This window comes from Dermochelys coriacea, chromosome 5 (genome assembly GCF_009764565.3).
Source record: "Dermochelys coriacea isolate rDerCor1 chromosome 5, rDerCor1.pri.v4, whole genome shotgun sequence".
Taxonomy (NCBI): Eukaryota; Metazoa; Chordata; order Testudines; family Dermochelyidae; genus Dermochelys; species Dermochelys coriacea.
The window spans coordinates 104492557-104512769 of NC_050072.1; the positions used below are offsets into that span (position 1 = coordinate 104492557).

General features: G+C 40.0%; 1 protein-coding gene across 3 annotated transcripts in view; it reads right to left on the bottom strand.

Moving 5' to 3' along the window:
- The window catches only part of PLGRKT (plasminogen receptor with a C-terminal lysine), a 50745-nt gene that overhangs the window by 26323 nt on the left and 4209 nt on the right, over positions 1–20213 (bottom strand). The window lies entirely within an intron of this gene.

The window sequence follows — 20213 nt, forward strand, 5'->3', positions numbered from 1 at the left end:
CAGAAAAATGCATTTGAAATGCCATAAACATTACTATAGTATCTTGTCAGGAGTATAACAAATGTAGTGATTCATCCCCCAAATCCCCCAGTGAAGGGAAGGATGGTGAATGGAGAAAGATTGTTGAAGCTTTATTGTATATAGCAGAAATACAGCCATTGTTTTCAGTGGGTTTTATTCTGCTAAAATGAAAAGATGAAAAAATATTTTAAACCAGTTCTCAAAGAAAATCCTGAGGGAAAAAATGTGAGGTTGAAGAGATCAAAGTCAAGTCTAACATGGTTACAAGAATGTATTTTCTCAATTATTGTCAGGGGAGAATGATCATTTTTATATTCCAAAACAAGTTGGGAAATCTGGAAATGTAAACAAAGTCATCACAAGAAAAAGTTTGATCTCTCTCTCTCTCTCTCTCTCTCACACACACACCCACCCACAAAAAAGCCAAGGCTAAATTCACTATAAACTGCATGTCAACTCTCTTTCTTTAATGATCAAGTCAGTGAAAGTGATGAGGCATAAAAAAAAAAATCTGATTGTGCTGAAGTTCACTGGCATTTTACCAGTCATCATTTTTCCCTGCCTAGACCCAAGCAATACTACACACCTGCCCGCTAAAAACCCATTTCATTTTCATAACCAGATAGTGAATGATCAGTAGCAGGCAGACTTTCGATTTAATTTCTTGGAAATAAGAAATTGTTTTGTTTTTTAAAGAAAAATGTACAAACAAAAAACCATGCAACTTTATTTTTTAGAGTCTTTACTTGCAAATAAAATGGAAAGTTGTTCCTGATCTCCCCTTCCCCATTGTTTTGGCCCCTTATCCTGACAGTCAATAATGCCCTCAAACAGGGACAAACAGGAACACATGAAATATGGACCATATCTGGGGATATTAAGTTATTAGGTTATTTATTAGGTGTTAGGTTATTTGCAGTTAATTATCTCCCATATGTAGCAGACTAAGACCAGATATTAAGATTTTATTCCTTCATTTAGTTTTATTTGTTTCCCCGCTTTGTCCTCCTTAGCTATTTAGAATATTTAACTGGTCAGCTGAGGCAAGATCTGACATAAAGTTAAGACAGTTCCCATTCTCATTGATTTAAGTGGTGCAAGATCAAGACCTTAATATTTTTTGTAATTAAGTTCAATAAAACTTGTATGTCAAGAACAAGAACCCTCCTAATTTAAAGCTAACCTTGAGAAATTACTAGACAGCCTGGCAGATAAACAAAAAATGTCAATATTTTCTCACATCTCTCTCTCTCTCTCTCTCTCTCAAGGTTTTTGGGTCTGCAATGTTAACAAAGTTAACATTAATAAGTTAACAATAATAAGATATTAATATTTTCTATATCCTAAACATGGTGGATTCCATAACCCAATTAAAATGCCATGACATTACTAAAAACAGCCATTAAGACAAAAAAGTCAGACTTGTGACCAAAACACCTTCACAGATGTTGGTATAATTCCTGCCTTTCTATCCAAAATGAATAGTTCCACTTATCTCAATTAACAATACTGTATAGATGTTTAAGTAGTTCACTGTATAGTATGCATACAACAGATTGAAAAACATGTGCCAAGACTGAAAAAGAAAAAACTCCAGCTCCTTAGGAAATATGAACCTCTCGATAAAGTCACCCAGAGGACAATTAGAATTTCATTAGATTCACTCTTATAAGAAATAAATCAAATAAGTTGCTTCTTTTTGGGATTTAGGAATATATCTTATTGCAAGGACATAAAACTAAATGGCATTCTGTGTGTAATTTTATTGAAAAATTGAGATTAAGCAACAAATAGTTATGCAGGTAACTAGAGTTACACAATTCTGTAAACCTTAAACACATTAGGGCATCCATTAGCACCAATGGATTACTTATGTAAGGACTGCAAAATGGAGCCCTCATGCAGCAGCAGCAATAATGTGGGCAACAGTACACAGTAGTTACCATAAAATAAATCTTGAACTCAGTTCACACAAACAATACTATTGTACTTATATGGCTGGTCACTTTCTCAAGCTAGGTTTCAGAGTGGCAGTTTAAGTCATTTTCCAAAATTTAAAACTGAAGCAATATACCACTGGTAACTGTGATGGGCATGTTATCAAATCCAAATTAAGTGGATCGCTACCCTGCTCTGGTACTAACGTACTAACCTGGACAATATCTCACTGAAGTATACCAGGACTTACTTTCTTTGAGAAATTGCGGTTTCTGGATGTAATCTTCCCAGTTTTTCAATCCTCCTCCATAATGCATAATGCTAGCCCTGATCTGCTTTTCATTACTTCTTTATTTACTATTCTAAAGAGACATGTATTGGGATTATCATAAGGCACTGCTTATCTGGAAGCAGGCTAGAGATAATTGGTATACTTGCATTTCAAATTTAAGAACAAATTGTTGAATATGGGGAGAAAATTGCCTCATTCCTGTTATTTATTGCTATTCAGTTCAAGTTTGTTAAGAAAAACACTGGTAGAAGATGTAATGCAATCATGTTATGTTTTGCCTGAAACCAAAGACAGAAAGTGTTGATAGTTAAGAAGGAAATAAAAAAAGTGAGGTTAGTTACATTAATCTATGTTCCCACTCAGTATTTGATACATTTTACCAGTACAAATATTTTGCCCTGTATTTTATATTGCATCAAATTAGAGTCTAGTGAAATAAATTAGTGTCTCTGCAATAGCTGAATTATAGCTAAACAATGCTGCAAGACATATTGTTATGAGAATTTCAGCATTGCAACTATTTACATACACACTCCCACACTTGACAGCAACATTATTTCACATTGAACATATACAAGTCATATATAATTGTTACAGCAGGCTGATTTCAAAATTTACAGTTCTTCACAATGGGCAACAATTGGAGAAAACAGATTATTCATTAAAGTACAAGGCACAGCATCCCACAGTCATTTTAAAAAGTAAAACTTCTTTGTTTCATGATGGAACATTATTATTAAAATGAACTAATCCATCTATTTCCAAAAGCATGGAGCCTGCCAGACCCCTTAGTGCCATTTCATTTAACATACCAGTTTGAGGGTATGTTAAATGAAATATTTTAATTGTATTATATTGCTACATCCTATATGCTGCAATGTTAACCAGATTTCTTGTTGTGTTAGATGCAGATAATATTCTTTTGTTCCCTTTCTACATCCTGGGCAGATCCTCAGCTAGTATAAATTATGATAGCGCAATGAAGTCAACGGTGTTGACAATTTACATCACTCCCCACCGGGTTTCCAGCCTTTGGTAGAAGAGTATCTTAAAAAAAAAAAAAAAAAAAAAATTACTCCATAATAATGTGTGTTCTCATGTCTCAGCTTTACTCCTTGCCTGCACAGCATTTCAGCAACCACTTGCCAAAAAGATCTGGAAGTCATTTTAAATAATATGAAGTCTTTAAAATACCTCCACCTCCGCCTCCCCACACTATATAGGCAAAGTCTACGTCTTCCTTTATGTCTGTTCAGCATCTAGTACATTTTTGGGGCTACAGTTAAATAAAAACATTTATTATAAAAGCTTTTTGTAATAATCTGCTTGTAGATTAGAACACTTCCCCAACTGTTTATACTTTATTAAAAAGCAAGCTCACCTACTGTCTATGTTGGCTTCCTATACATTGATTAAATCCTTCTCCTACTGCTTAAATCCTTCTTTGAATTGTGTTTCTCCTACACAACACATACATCACCACAGACTAATGTATGCATTACAAAGTCCGCTAAATGTTTAGATTTACTATACACCAATTTCTGGAAAAAAAAAAAAACTATTTAGAGCGTTTCACAATATTTGTTCAATAAATGGAAACAAGAACACTGAAAATCAGACCTCTAAAGATTAACTGGTGTACCGTGTATAATTTGTTCAACATTTTTTAAAGGCTAAAAGTATCCTTAAAGACATAGCGAAGTGAAGAAATAGGTTTACACACAAAGATCAGATATGCTCCTGAATATTAAAAACCTATAAGAATGTTATGTGTCTGATGTTGGGTTTATTAGTAGTATACTGGATTCTCAAGATGTTCCTGAAGTCTTCTCTATTTCTTAATAATGCCTTGCTCAGTGAAATAATTAAATATTGAGATTCTTTGTTAAATATGCTTTATATTTGGCTTTGTTTCAATAAATTATTGTGGAAGGTGGTCTTCTCAAACTGACAAACAATATATTTTGAAGTTTTTTGAACTTTTGACTCAAGCAAGGATAGTAATTACACTTTTACCTTCCAACATTGCAAGAAGTCTTCTCTGTGGTTTGCTGCATAATGGGGAATCTGTGCCAAATCCAAATAGGTTACTATTAAACAGGGATCAACTCTAACAACTATGAACACAAAGGTAAAACAAATCTGAATTTGGAAGGATTCCCACTACTGACAGAGAAGCTATAACTTTAAACATATTTTTCATAAGTAAGCAGATTTGCTGAAGTGTGTTATTTTCGTAGTATGTTTACTTTCTTTAAGGTTATATGGCTCCTATCAAAGATTATATTCAGGAACATTTTCTGACTCTGGAGTTTATGTTTTGCCAACAAAAGATTTGATGTTCCTTTGTCTTATTGGAGTTTTTTTCAAAATAGTCTATTCTGTGAAGACAGTGGTAAAACAGATGCAGTGCAAATGGTTTCAAAGGCTCAAAAATCAAGTTTTCAATACAGATTTTATGATTTTTTAGAAACCAAGGCTACTTTCTTGTCACTGAATGCATTTCACATATATGGTAACCAAAAAAACTAAAAAGGTCACTGATCCAGCTATGGGTCTGTTTTGGCTGTACATCCAACTGTATTGAAAGATAGAAGATACATGCTATCACTATGTACATCCACTTTAAGTCATATTACAAACTTTCAATACAGTGAAAAATATTAACACAGACATCTGTTTTACACAATGTCACTGCGTAATACAAAATGCCATTTTGGGAGTAGGCCCCGTAGTCAAAAAGCTACTATTACAGTAATTACAGTTGTTTCCCATCATGGTCAAATTTCACTTAGTTTCTTCAAGACTTTCACTATATACCACTAAAAGAAAAGGAGTACTTGTGGCACCTTAGAGACTAACAAATTTTTTAGAGCATAAGGTTTCGTGAGCTACAGCTCACTTCATTGGATGCATTTGGATGCATCCAATGAAGTGAGCTGTAGCTCACAAAAGCGTATGCTCTAATAAATTTGTTAGTCTCTAAGGTGCCACAAGTACTCCTTTTCTTTTTGCGAATACAGACTAACACGGCTGCTACTCTGAAACCTGTCACTATATACCACTGTATCTTATCATCATAGCTTACATTTGTAAATATCTGCTGTGATACAAAGGTGAGAAGTACACCACTAAAGCAACTCCTTCCCCATGAACACTTTATTCAATGACTTTCTGGTTCCCACTAATCTCTCTGTGCTGATTTGCCCTTGTACAGAAACTTTTTTCCTGCAGCATGTTTTTCTGGGGTATGGCCCTTTAAGTTTGGCAGAACCAAGCATCTGCAGCTCTAAATTAATTATTTTGCAACTTACTGCTGTGGCATCTTGCTCTCTTCCAGGAAGCAAATATACATTACTGTCTTTCCTTTGTTATTGTTGAGGCGATGACTCAGTCTCAGATACATATATAAAGATTAAATATGCAATCAGTAGGGGCGTAATATCAAGCAGCATTGGGGAAAAGAGATGGCTTGCTGATGTAAGTTTTTAATAATGCTTGGAATATCAGGAAAATTCCAGAATACTGGAAGAGTGCTGATGTGCAATATTCAGAAAGAGCAAGCAAGATGATATGGCTCATTATTAGAGGGCTATCCTGACATTAAATCCAGGCAAAATAATGGAAGAGATGATACAGGATTCAACCTGTAAACAATTACAAGGTAGGAATAAAATTAATACCAGTCAACCAGCTTTTATGGTCAAATAAATCTGTTTCCATATTTTGAGATTACAAATTTGGTTGATAAAGGTAACTGCACAGATATAATATAGCCTTTTGAAAGGCACCTGATTTGGTATGGCACAACAGTCTGATTAAAAAATTAGCACTATATATGTACATGTTAGAGGGATTAAATAGTGGCTGACAGATCTCAAAAAAATAGTTTTCAATGGATGAATCACTCAATGGTAGGGTTGCCAACTTTCTAATTCCAAAAAACCAAAACACCCTTGCCCTGCCCACTGCTCTGCCCTTCCCTGAGGCCCCACTCCTGCCCTGCTCCTTCCGGAGGCCCTGCCCCCCCGCTCAATCGCTTGCTCTCCCCCCGCCCTCGTTCATGTACTCATTTGCACTGCAAGACCCAAATAGGCATATTTATTGTTTTGACCAATGTATTATACTAATTTCAGGTTTTATTTGTTACAGGACACTAGAGCTGGCAGCAAAACAGTCAAAAAGGGTAATTAAAAAAATAATGAAATTTCACAAAGGTTTTCATGATTCTTTCCCTCCTTGCTTCCCATTTTTTTGTTACCAGCTCCATGTTTTTTGTTCACTAAAGTTATTGTAATTTTAGATGTGGAATTAGGACTATACATTATCACAGCTGCAATAGGTTCATTAAAGGCCTACTCCTGAAGCCCATATACAAATCCATAGAGCACCACCACAGAAATGCACACCTGTCCAGATACCTATATAAATAAATCTGTAGAAACTGACTCCCACACTTACATGCAGATACACACGTGTTGTTGTGTACACATCTAGGATGCACTAACACATATACTTCCACATTATTTATTATTAAAATTGTTGTTTAGTGCCTAGAGACCCCAACTAAGATCAGGGCTCCAGGGTGGCAGGTGCTGAACATGCACATAAAGAGAGAGTCTGCAACAAAGAGTTTATAATGCAGCTAGATAAAGGTGAGGAGAAACGTATGATACATTGGCTCTTCTGCAATTATTAGTCAACACCATTCATTTTTTAAGAAATAATACATTTCTTTTAGAGTTCCCCTTCTTTTTTAAGAACTTGTTATGAAATAAATACACACATACTTTATGTCATCAATTTTTTTGTTCACAAGCCTGCAGAAGGAATAAAAGTCAAAGAGTTAGGCTCTAAATTTTATTCACACAGGTATGCACACATGCGGCAATACACTCACCTCCCTACACAAAGACACCAACAATGCATGCATGCACACACTTGTCAACACAGAGATACCCAGTTGGGAAGGGAGGAGGGTGGACTGGAGGGGAAAAGATGTGTGCACGTTTGGAGGAGAGAAGATGGGGAGAGAAAGAGGCCAAGGATGAGAGCGGGGGGGGGGGCTGAGAGGGGGCAGTGAAGAAGAGAGGAGGGGGTGAGGGAGTATATGGGGTGGATGGGGATGCAGGGGGAGGCAGAAGGTTACAGGTGCATGAGGATGTGGGGGCACAGGGGTGTATAGGGTGCAGGGCTGTGGAGGGTGAGGGACATGGAGGTGGCAGTTCTGTGAGGAGGAGAGGATGGGTGGGACAGCGCTGTAAAGGGTACAGGGCTGGGATGGGTAGGTGTGGGGGAAAAGGTGAGATGGGACAGGGGAGGGATGCAATGATGGGTAGTGAGGGTAGCAGGAGGGTTGGGACGGAAAGGGATGCATGAGGGGGATGAGGATGCAGCCCCATTTCCAGCATTCGGAGACGGGGATACATACCTCCAACTCCTGGGTGCTGGCAATGGGGCAACAGACCCCGGTTCACCACAGGGCAGTGACGGCACACACCACAGCTCAAGCCCAGTCACAGGAGGAGCACAAGGAGGAGAAGTGGGCTGGCAGCAGTGGGAGAGGCCAATGGGAGCTATGCCTGTGGGCGGGGCAACACGTGGACTCCCCTGGCTGCCCCTACGCATAGGAGCCGGAGGCAGGACATGCCGGCTGTTTCCCGGGAGCCATGTGGTGTGGCAGCTAGCAGGGAGCCTGCCAGCCCCACTGCATGGCACTGCCAACTGCACAGTCAACGGCCCAGTCAGTACTAGAATCCCTTTTTGACCGGATGTTCTAAAAGAAAACTGGACACCTGGTCATCCTACTGAATGGGCGTTGTTCTAGTCTGGTTCTGCAGGGATCAGTACTAAGCCTGATGCTGTTCAACATTTGCATCTATTATCTGAAAGTAAATATTAAGTCACTGTGTTCTCCACAAATTTTATCATCCAAGATTGTTGGAGCAGTAAATAGTGATAACAGGGCAATCATACAGTGTGATATAGATAATTTGATAAGATGGGCCCATTCAAACAAAATGTGTTTTAAGCCTAACCCTAACGCAAAGTTATACCTCTAGGAACAAGGAATGCAGGCCATGCTTACACAAAAAGGAGACTGTATGCTGAAAAGGGGTCATAGTATCCAAGCAACACAACATGAGCTCCCACTACAACGCTGTGGCACACTAGGCTAATGTGATCCTTTGATATATACACAAGGAAGTAGCAGGCAAGTGATTTTTACCTCTGTATACAGTATTGGTGAGATGGATACTGAGTACAGTTCTGGTATCCACATTTTTTTTTTTTAAAAGACATGGAAAAAAACTGGAGAAAGTGCAGAAAAGAGCCATAAAATTATTCAAGGACTGAAGAAAATGCCTTATGCGAGACTTAAAATGCTCAATTTGTTTAGCTTATCAAAAAAATTGAGAGGTGATCCGATTACAGTAGAACCTCAGAGTTACGAACATTTAGGGAATGGAGGCTGTTCGTAACTCTGAACAAAATGTTATGGTTGTTCTTTCAAAAGTTTACAACTGATTGTTGACTTCATACAGCTTTGAAACTTTATTATGCAAAAGAAAAATGCTGCTTTCCCTTTATTTTTTAGTAGTTTACGATTAACACAGTACTGTACTGTATTTGCTTGTGCGTGTGTAGGTGCTGTCTGATTGCATACTTCCAGTTCCGAATAAGGTGTATGGTTGACTGGTCTGTTTGTAACTCTGGTGTTCATAACTCTGAGGTTCTACTGTACTAGGTACGAGTACTTTCACAGAAAGAAAATATTGGGTACTAAAGGACTCTAATCTAGTGAACAAAGGCATAACCCAAACTAATGGTGGGAAGCATGTAAGTAGAAGAGAGCAAGTTTAAAAGATTTGACAAAATATTTTAACAGTTTTAAACCCAAACATTTATAATTGATTGACTCCTACTAAAAAGAAGTTTCTGCAAGAAAACCAGTATTAAAGGAACCTATCTTACATATTTTAAAAACAAAATGTAAAGCAGTGTAAAGCATAACCATTTGCTCATAAGTCATATTTCTGTAATAAATATATTAAGGACAGCATCTCTTTAGATATGTCTACAGTAGGAAAAGGTACATTTTTTACAAAGAGATAGCTACCAGATGTAAAGCTCTAGAGCAAGCTGGGGAAGCTGTAGTTTTACTGCAATTTAGCTAGTTGAGATGAACCCTAGGTTCCCCACACGAGGGTCATGGTGCTCCCCTCCTACTCCTAGGTGTAGGAGGTTAGGAGCCCCCATATTCTCTAATTTAGCAATGGCCCATAAAATATCACATATGCTTAAAGAAAAGGAGTACTTGTGGCACCTTAGAGACTAACAAATTTATTAGAGCATAAGCTTTCGTGAGCTACAGCTCACTTCATCGGATGACACTTTTTTTGACCCCAGCAGACCATACTTCCTAAATCTTACTCTGGAATGTGGCAATACATAATTGTGATGCAATCATTCCCATTAATACCTACATATCCAGCTATCATGTTGAAAAAAAATACGCTTCATGGAATTAAAGAAATAAGATTGAGCTAGCTAATGGAGATGAAAATGCACATGCTTCTTCGTTTGTTAGGAGTGTTACTATGAAGGAGAAGTATACTGATCTTGTGACACGTTGTTATGAAGCAGAGCCAAAGGCTAGCACAGAATTACCTGCCTAAATTTCAAAAGGAAATAAAGGCTTCTTTTGTAAAGGCAAGAGTATGCCTCTCCAGTATACTTAAATTCTTTTTCAGCAAAAGAATGGAGAATATTGACTGACATATTAAATTTCAGAAAGATTTGAGTAACCGAATTCTTCACAAAGTCAAAGGCTATTAAAAAAAATAAGCAGTCATGGGATGAGAGTTAAAGAACCGTCATGGATCAGAAATTGGATACAACACAGAAGGAATAAAGTGGTTACTTTCATCATTGCAAAAGTTATCAATGGAATGCCCCTAAAATCTGAAGTAGAAATGGTGGTGTTAAGTATTTTTAGCAATTTAGAAGATGTGGTGAATGGTGAGATGGCAAAGTTTGCAGATGGAAAAAAACTTAGTTTACACTAGTCAAGACTAGAAGATGACTTAAGAAACCCATAGTTGCTCTTATTTACCTTCTCACAGTACAACAACAAAGGGAAAACCAAAGAAACTGAACATCAAACAATTGAACTGTTAATATTAAACTTTTTCCCCCTTCACAGTCTAAACCTCGCTGCCACTAAATGTTGAGGCCAAGAATTTAGTAGGATTCAGAAAAGGATTAGATATTTATATTGACAATGAGAACATTTACATATTAGCTGATATTTTAAAGAGGGGGATGGAGTATAAGCCTTCATACTTTAGGCCATAAGCCAACTCATTGACCAGGGATAGGAAAAAACTTCTTCTATGATGAAATTTTCTATAACTGTCTATTTCAGGGTTTCTTGCATTTTCCAGTGAAGCACTTGATAATGGCTCTCTCAAGACAGGAAAATAGACTAGTTGGCCTAAACTAGTATGGCATGACCTACATTCCAACACACCAGTCAACTGATATTCAGTTTTCTTTGGACAAAATAAAAGTGAACTGACATTCCACACCCCATCCCAATCTGTTAAAAAGCATTTCTTTTCCCCTCTCCAACCTGTCACTGTGTCACTTTCTGACAGCAGATAAAGTTAATGGGTATGTATGAAACTGATGTCATTATGACTTCATCGCCCAGGCAGCTGTGATGATAGGAAACCAATAATAAGCATTCATATAACCTCTACTACAGCTCCTAAGAAGTTGATTACACCCTTTACTGTGACTGAAGCAGAAAGCCCGGGAAATTGAGATTAATAAATCTGATCCTAACTCAACTCTCCAACGACTGTGCCATAATGGAGGTAAAAGGAGACAGTCTCCACAGGCTGAGACTGACTAAAAGATCCAGATGAGAGGGATCAGTTAACTGTCTTCATCCTGATGCAGCCAATTTTGTCATGCTGGGTTGCTGCACTCTATCACAACTGTAAGTTAAGATACTCCAGTTAGGATGGATGTGGTCCACATTTGCCAGTAGGGAAGCACCCTATCTGATACTTCGTTATGCTCAAGTCATCTTCTGCCAGTCTTTCCCCTCCCCAGCCAGGATCCCACACCTCTTCATGGTCAGTCTCTCTCTTCAAAGCAGAAGAAATTTATCAGCTCAATCACACTTATGTCCCCGCACAACAGCATTTTCCCAGCATCATAGGGGTCAGGACATTTAAAGCTGATAAGGATCATACAGTCCTAGTCCATTTCAACAGGCAACTACTGAATCACACATCATCCAGCGGCGCAGGCCAAGGGACGTGCTGGCCGCCCTTCCCACAGTCCCCATTGGCCTGGAGTGGCGAACCGCAGCCAGTGGGAGCCACCATCGGCCAAACCTGCGGACTCGGCAAGTAAACAAACTGGTCCGGCCGGCCAGGGGCTTTCCCTGAACAAGCGGTGGACTGGCTTTGAGAACCATTGATCTACAATTTATAAATAATGGAAGACCATCAAAATGGAAAGGCAGCATCCAACTGAGCAGAAATAGAAGTGACAAAATTCTGACTAGTCATAAATTCAAACCTCATTATTAATGGAATTGCAAGTTAATAAATAAAATAGCTAATAACAGTTAATACTATAAATGACTCACTGTGTTACCATAAAGAAAACTGATTCAACACAGCACTGCATATAATTTAAAAGAAAAGCAACCTAATTTGTAACTAGCTATAAGAACGTACTTCATTTTTGAAGTTTTTAAAATTCTATTTCATTAATAGAATATGCCAATACCTAAAGAGTTGCTCTAAAATGGATGCAAGAGTATTAAAGTTCTGTTCACAGTACTTAGAGATATTAACCATGAATGCAAATGAGGAAGAATAAGAGGATCTTTGTAATCTTAATCAGATCCCAAGCATCCTGCATCTTAGTAACACTAATGACAGCATCAGGGTAGTGATTAGTCTTCTCATGGACCACCGGTTTGTACCTTCAAGGAGCCTCTCCATCCACCACTTCCTGTGAACTTCATCCAGATGCCAGAACAATGGAGAGTCCTTAAGGTCAAAGAACACATAAGGACTCCATAGGACTAATGCTGCTGCTGGCAATGACCTCTGAAAAGCAGATCGTCTTGGATGCAAAGGGGAGCAGAAAATGGAGATAGCCTCCACTGGAGGTGCAGCATCTGTACTCCCTTGTGCCTCACTGGAGCTCCAAGGGCAAGGGTTATTGGGACAGATTTAAAATGGTATTTAGGTGCCTAACTGGATTTACAAAAAACAACTAAGCTCGTGTTGTGGCTTACTTCCATTTACTTCAACGGCAGCTAAGCACCTAACATACTTCGTCACTTTTGTAAATCCCATTAGGCATCTATCTGCCTATATAGGTGCCTAAATACTTTTGTAATTCTGGACTATTGTTCCTAAAGCAAGCACAATGCCTGCTGGAGCTCTCATTGGGGCAATGTACAACTTGCACTACTCCCAAAGAATTATTACTATACAGTAAAATCTCAGAGTTACAAACACCTCAGGAATGGGGGTTGTTCATAACTTTGAACAAAACATTATGGTTGTTCTTTCAAAGTTTACAGTTGAACACTGAAACTTTACTATGCAGAAGAAAAATGCTGCTTTTAACCATCTTAATTTAAACGAATCAAGCAGTAAAACAGTTTCCTTACCTTGTCAAATCTTATTTTTTTTTTAACCCCCCCTTTTTTTAAAAAAATAGTTTACATTTAACATAGTACTGTACTGTAAAGAATTTGTTTATTTGTTTTTTTGTCTCTGCTGCCTGATTGTGTACTTCTGGTTCCAAAGGAGGTGTGTGGTTGACTGGTCAGTTCACAACTCTAGGTTCTACTGTATTCCACAATCCAGCCCTTATCATTTCATTAGATTCCAATGGGCCAGTGAGGCAACTTTTAAAGTGTGCATTCTTTCTTCCTATCAAATAGAGCCACACTACTAAGATTCTCAAAGTCCGATTCTTCTCTCATTTGCACTGGTTTAAAATCAGGAGTTATTCCACTCAAATCAGTGAATTTACACCAGCACAAAATCATCTTAAATCAGAGCAGATTCAGGCCTTTTAATTCCTTGTAGGCCTTCTGATATGTTAATCTTCATCTAGGCATAATATTTCTATAAATACATTTTGTTTGAAACCAAGTAACTCAACTGCAATAGAAACACTTTCCTACCTCAAACATATAGGTCTATTAGTGTCAGAGTGTTATTAAAAGACATCTGAAAAGAAAACTTAGAAGCTGATTTGAAAAGTTATCTACCTTTGGCTCAAGAGATGACTAACGTGACCCAGTTACACAATATGCCACAGTACTCTTATGCCAGTCTCCATCAGAGAGATATTAAAAAAAAAAATCACCATGTAAAGCAGAGGTGGGCAAACTACGGCCCGGGGGCTGCATCCAGCCCATCAGACATCTTAATCCGGCCCTCGAGCTCCTGGCTCTGGGGCTTGTCTAGTGGCAACCAGGGAGCTGTATAATCCACATGCTGCCGCTGCCCCTGCAGCTCCCATTGGCTGGGAACCGCAGCCAATGGGAACCGCAGCCAGTGGGAGCTGCAGGGGTGGGGCCTGGCACAGAGATGCCTGGCCAGTGCCGCACCTCCACTTAGGAGCCAGAGCGGGGACATGCTGCTGCTGCTTCCAGGAGCTGCGGGGGCAGCACCTGCAGACGGGATAGTGTGCAGAGCTGCCAGGCTGTGCCTCTGTGTAGGAGCTGGAGAGGGGACATGCCACTGCTTCCGGGAGCTCCTTGAGGTAAGCGCTGCCTGGAACCTGTACCCCTGACCTCCTCCCAGTCCCAACCCCTGGCCAGAGCCCTCGCCCCCCACCCCCTCTAACACCCTGAACTCCTCATTTCTGGCCCCACCCCAGAGCCCACATACCCATCCGGAGCCCTCACTCCCTCCTGCACTCCAACCCCCATTTTGTGAGCATTCATGGCCCACCATCCAATTTCCATACCCTGATGTGGGTGGCCCTGGGGCCAAAAAGTTTGCCCACCCCGATGTAAAGGGATCAACTTAAAATAATCATCCCGCTGCCTGATATCTTATTTAATATCATCCCAAGTATTCGCTAATATTACTGTAGCCAAACAAGATTAGTGAAAAGAACCCTCTATTTCTGGTTTTATGAATGGTGCAATATGCAGCTTTGTGTATTGTCAATTCCCATGTTTCCCTTACCTAGTCTATCTGTTTATGTGGGAACTTTTTAGAAAGCAACAGGGGAGAGGAGCTTTTGGGGTGTGGAGAGAGTGATATTAAAAATCAAAACTGGCAGTGGGACTCAGAGGCAGACAGTGCCTCAAACTACTGTTAACAGCTTTTTGGGAAATGACTTGGTTTTATTTTGACAGCCTTTTTGCAAAATGGCTCATGTTCACACGCTACCCAGTGAATTTCTCTACTGAATTCCCCTATGTACAGTTTAGTTTCTAGTGGTATATCATTTGAAGTGACAGTGCCTTGAAATATTTTAGAGTGTATTCTACAAATCTGCCCAGAAAACACTTTTCTGTAGTGCAAAAATCATTCGTGGAAGAAGACTACATGGATAAGCATTAAATTCACAAACATGAACCTGAAACTCCATCTTTAACCTCTCTTGCTGTTGCAGTACAAAGACACATTTAGGACTTACAAGATCTTTTATTGTTTGAAGATAGCTATAACACACCAGCAAAGGGCCATGCATTTATGACCTTAGTAATAAGAGCTTCCTAGGTACCCTGTTCCAGGACATCAAAGTCGACACAGCAGAAGTCTGAATTCACAAGAAACTACACATTGTACATATACAGACACACAATTCACTTTTTAAAGACATATTTGATGGAGGGAAGAGGGAGAGAATTTCAGTGCATTGAGTAGTGACTCCTTTAAGAATTAAGGTGTAAAACATCTTTAAAAAAAAAAAGACGTTAATCCATACTAAATATTAATCATCTTTAGGTTTCACTTTTTAAATCTGATCTCAACTAAGAGAAAAATATTTTCCATTTGAAAATGTCACACTCACTATCATTACAAGTATCGAACCACTTACACTCTGAAACAGAAATAAAAGCAAAAATATTTCACTCTATTTTAAATGCATTTACTTTGTGCATTTTAAAGCATTTTTTGATGGTTAACTACAAGAGAGGTTTTTTGTTTTCTTTTTTAAGGGAGGAGTAAACCCTGGATGCTCAGACAAAATGTTGATACAAAAATACAGATAGAACAGAAGGTACTAAAAACATAGATACTGTGGAAGGTACTTCATTATAGTCATGCAAATGGTGCTCTTATAGCATTTTGTTTTCCCTATTTATAAACATTATAAAATGTCTCATATATGCTCTAAGACCTGGATTCTTTCTTCTACACATTCAAATTTTAAGGTAAGGAAAAAACATTATATATGTTAGCTGTAAATCTGATAATTTTAAGGAAGAGCTTCATGTGTGATCCCTCAAGCAGCAGGAATATAATAAAGTGAAGCCTCAATTACATCTTTTGTTGGGAAGCCTTTTGACTAGATTTGAGATGGATTATTTAGCTCTGGAGACACATATCAATGCAAACACAAACAAACAGCAAGTCCTTCAGAACAAGACAGCCCGATAGTCCAATCTTCATTATTTTACAAAACAGTAGCAAGACAAAACTTACAGGGCCTCAATTCTTTCTTCTGGCTGAGTTCCACTTGGCTCAAAAATAGAGTGGAGAAGTGGAGGCATGCTACCCTTGAGCTCCTCTATTTGGGGGCCAGCTAGGGGCTGGTGGGTCACCTGTGCAAACTAGAGCAACCCTAATCCAAGCTATTTATTAACAAACACTGAGGCTGAATTACTAACTTTTTTTTATTTTTGTGAGCTCGAGAGAATAGTCTGTGGTATCGTATGTTAATATCAATAGATTTATTATCAAACTTGATAATGAAGAAACCTGTGAAGAATGTGAATATATATATATTCATCTATCTCTCTCACAGGATGCACTGGGCCCTTTAAGGTGGAACTGGGTTAGCCGATCTGTGCCTCATGAACAGCCTTCTGATGGTGTCTGACAGACAGATGGTCTCTATAAAGTGCTGGCAGAGAAAAGGAAGCTGTGGTAGAGGCTACAGAGAGCAGACGGCTCCTGTAGGAGAACTGTGCCTGGAGGCAAGGATTTGGGCCGGAGGGCTGAAGAAGGGTGATGGCCAGGGGAGCAGTAGAAGGGTTTGCCTGCTGAGCTGTAAAAGCTGACAAACAGACAGCACTGAGAGAGTGATGGATCTCTGCCGGCAAAGAAAATATTCCAGGTAGGAAGGACTCAGAACATGGATGGTGAGTGACTCCTCCATTTGGGGAGGCTGGGCGTGCCCAGACTGTGGCCCCACCCTGAGGCCCACCCCCACTCTGATTCCTCCCTCTGAAACCCTGCCATGCTCTACCCCAGTCTAGCCTGCCCCTTCCCCAAGACCCCTCCTGCCTGCCTTTTGCGCCTCTTCCCCTGAGGATCCGCTTCCACCCACTGCTTGCGACTCTTCGACCCCCTCCCCTGCAGCCCTCCCGCAGTCCCACCAAGCCACTCGTGTGTGCCTCATCCCCTCCTCCCCTTAAGCCCCTATGCAGGCAGAACAGGGATGGGAAGAAGCGGAGCAGGGTCGGGGTCTCAGGAGGAAGAGGACGAGTGGGAGTGGAGCCTCGGTGTGAAGCGCAGGCGGGGCCACAGCCCGGGCATCCTTTCAATGGTGGCAGACTCCAAAGGCTGCAGGCCAGCTGTTTGGGGAAGCTTAGCCTCCCTGGCCTCTTATACCCACTGCCCATGCCTGAGAGTGAATGCTCAGAAGAGCACAGGCAGTGTTTAAAGTAGTCCAGAGTGGATTAAGGGAAGTGACAAAGCCTGGGAAGGGCCTAAAAGCTGTGCCCAGCTTGGAAACTTGAAGGTGGTCAGATCTGGGTGGCGGAGTGGAGACTGTGCGCAGTGAGAGATTAGGGCAGAAGAAGCTTAATTTTTTTAGTTTATTTTATGTTAATAAACCAGACCACAAAAAGGAATGTTATTGGACAAACCCTTCTGTAGCGTTATTGAGGAGCCTGAGTGAAGAGGAAACTGAGGCAGAGTGCTGCACAGCCACTTCTAGCCACAAGAGGATGCTCAGGAGCCCTGTTCAGATGTGCCTTTATATAAACATGTAGGCTGTCACAGTTACTAGGCTAACTGCACCTCTGACATACACACCATTCTCTGTGAACTGGTCTGATGCCTTGTACAGTCACCTGTCTTCAAGTGGAATCAGGCAACTTTCCCACTCAGACCAGGGCCTAGGCTGCAATCCCCTGTATATCAACCATGATTACCTCAGGAGGGCAGCTTAGGTTCAGTAACTATAGTTCCTGTTCCTACCAGGAGCTATGACAATTTCCAGCAACCAGGCTGCCTTCTTACAATAAAGTATCATTTATTTATATCAAAAGCACTTCGGAGAAAAAAATCTTAACCCAAGCACCAAGCAATCTTCCCTAAGCCTTACAATTTCCAGGAGGCCAAGGAAGGGCCAATTGCTTTCAGGCACCCTTGCAGGACCTGTGTCTGTTTCATCAGTCTGCTCTCATCAGGAACAGCACTCAACTCCCATTCTCACCAGCCCTTTTAACCATTCAGGCCCAGATCTACAAAGGGACTTCCATGAGATAGGTGGCCTCGGAGTACACCTATTGGATCAGGCCCAAAATGGAAGACAGGTGCTCCTCCATCCATTTCCCCCAGTTTGTGGAGCACTCTGGGCCTTAGGTCAGAGACAGGTGTTCAGACATCTAGTTTGTGACAGAAGTACGCATGCTCACAGGTTGAAACACAGGTGCCTTGGGAATGTTTACCATGAAAATTTAGGCACCAAGTGAGTTTAGGTGCCTACAGAGTTAGCTGGCAGCTGAGCAAGAGTTTTGTGGATTACGTGATTTCTTACTTGGGCACCTAAGTAGCTTTGTGGGCCTTAGTATCCCTTTGATCCCTAGGCACCAAGCCTTAGCAAAAAGCTATCCCCTCTCACCCCCAAGGGTTTATTGTGAGATTGCTTATATATAGCCATTGTGTTGCTTTTCTGCTTGGTCTTCCAACTGCCCCTTACTAAGCGAGATGAATACAGTCGTACAGGAAAGTCTAACAACACAGTATAACTACTGTCACCTTTCCTCGTTGACCAGGTCATCTACAGTATTCACAAAATTATAGATCAATATCCTTAGGTTATAATACAGCAGCTCTACATCCGCCACAATAGTCACTGCCCAGAGAATGTACAATGACCCCTTTTTTCATCCTGATGGATAGGAAACAGAAAACTACATTAATTGATCCTTCCTCTATACATTAGGATACCTGCAATTATTCTTTATATTCCCTCCTGCTACAAGTTAAGCCATGGACTGTCTCTTTTAGGAGCAGTGTCACGCATTGTCGTCAGGCATAGTGTTCCTGGAGTGAGAATCTGAAATAACTCTTCTCCAGATCTATAGTACTGAAGAGAGACAGCAACGTGCTGCCCCCGCCCTTTTTGACATCAATCATGGAGCGCGCAAAGCTATTATTTAGCAATATTGGGAACCTTTCTGATGCTGCCTTGTACTAGGCATTTTAAACCAAGTAGACTTGGATGCTCTTCGAAGCTCTCTGGGCAGATACAGTATATTCCTGCCTTGTCTATACTAGAGGGTTAAATCGATGTAAGTTACACAATTTAAGTCAATGTAAATTACGTTAAGTTACGTAAGACGGTGTCTGCACCACGCTATGTCAGTGGGAGACGCTCTCCCGTCAACATAGCTCCTGGCTCTCACTGAGGTGGTGTACTGAATTCGACAGGAGAACGCTCTCCCATTGACTTATTGCATCTTCACCAGACCCAGTAAATCGACGCTGCTGCATCGATTGCAGCAGCGCCGATTTAGCCCATACTGAAGACAAGCCCGTAGTGAAGAAGCTTCAGGTATTTTAGTGAATGATAGGTTTTCTGAGGAAGTGACAGCCTACTCCTATGTCTGCTGCGTAAGACGACACCAAGGGTTTTCAGTTATTCAGACATCTCACAGCAATGTGAGATAAGGAAGATTGCTTTGAGAAATGTTCTCTTGTGTAATAAGAGTTTTCATGTTCTGTTCTTCCTAACTATACAAAAAGTTTTTGGGTCAGATTATGTTTTCCAATGTGCATTACTTTGCATTTATCAACATTAAATTTAATCTGCCAATGAAAGTTATTGTAAGGAAAGCAACTAATCCTTCTGTAAGAACCTCCAATCACAATTTCCATCAAAACATGCAACAACAAAAATCCAGATGTATCTATGTATTATACATAAGTTGGCATTTTCCCTCTGTAGAAACAGAACTAGTTATAACTTAACATGCTATAATCAGAAAATAACATTTAGGAAGGAAAAATCTGACATGCATAAAACCTGCAAGTACAAGTTTTGTATGTACACACAAAACTTCAATTCACTCCGGGGGGGAGGGGAAGGGGGAGACACAGCGGACGGGGGTGTGGAAGAGACTTAGCCCATCTTTTTCTTTGTTAGCCAGATTGTAATTACTCTCCACTTTTGTTATAAGACTGCAACACATTTTTCTCAGGCTCCTGGTTCCCCCCCCCCCCCCAATTTCCAATTATACAAACATTCAGTTAAGTTTAAATATTAATATTTTTTTAAAAAAAAAATCTACTTGTCTTCAGAATGCTTTCAAAAGCTAAAATATGCCACCTACTGGCAATTTAAGTGCAAAGTTCATCCATCAATAATTTGTAAGGAAAGATGTATTTTTAAGATACACTGTATTTGATTTCAACTTCAGAAGTATACAGAAAACTTTAGATTAAACTTTATACTCCCCACTGACTTGCCTTTCAGTTTACTGTATGTCTACACTGCC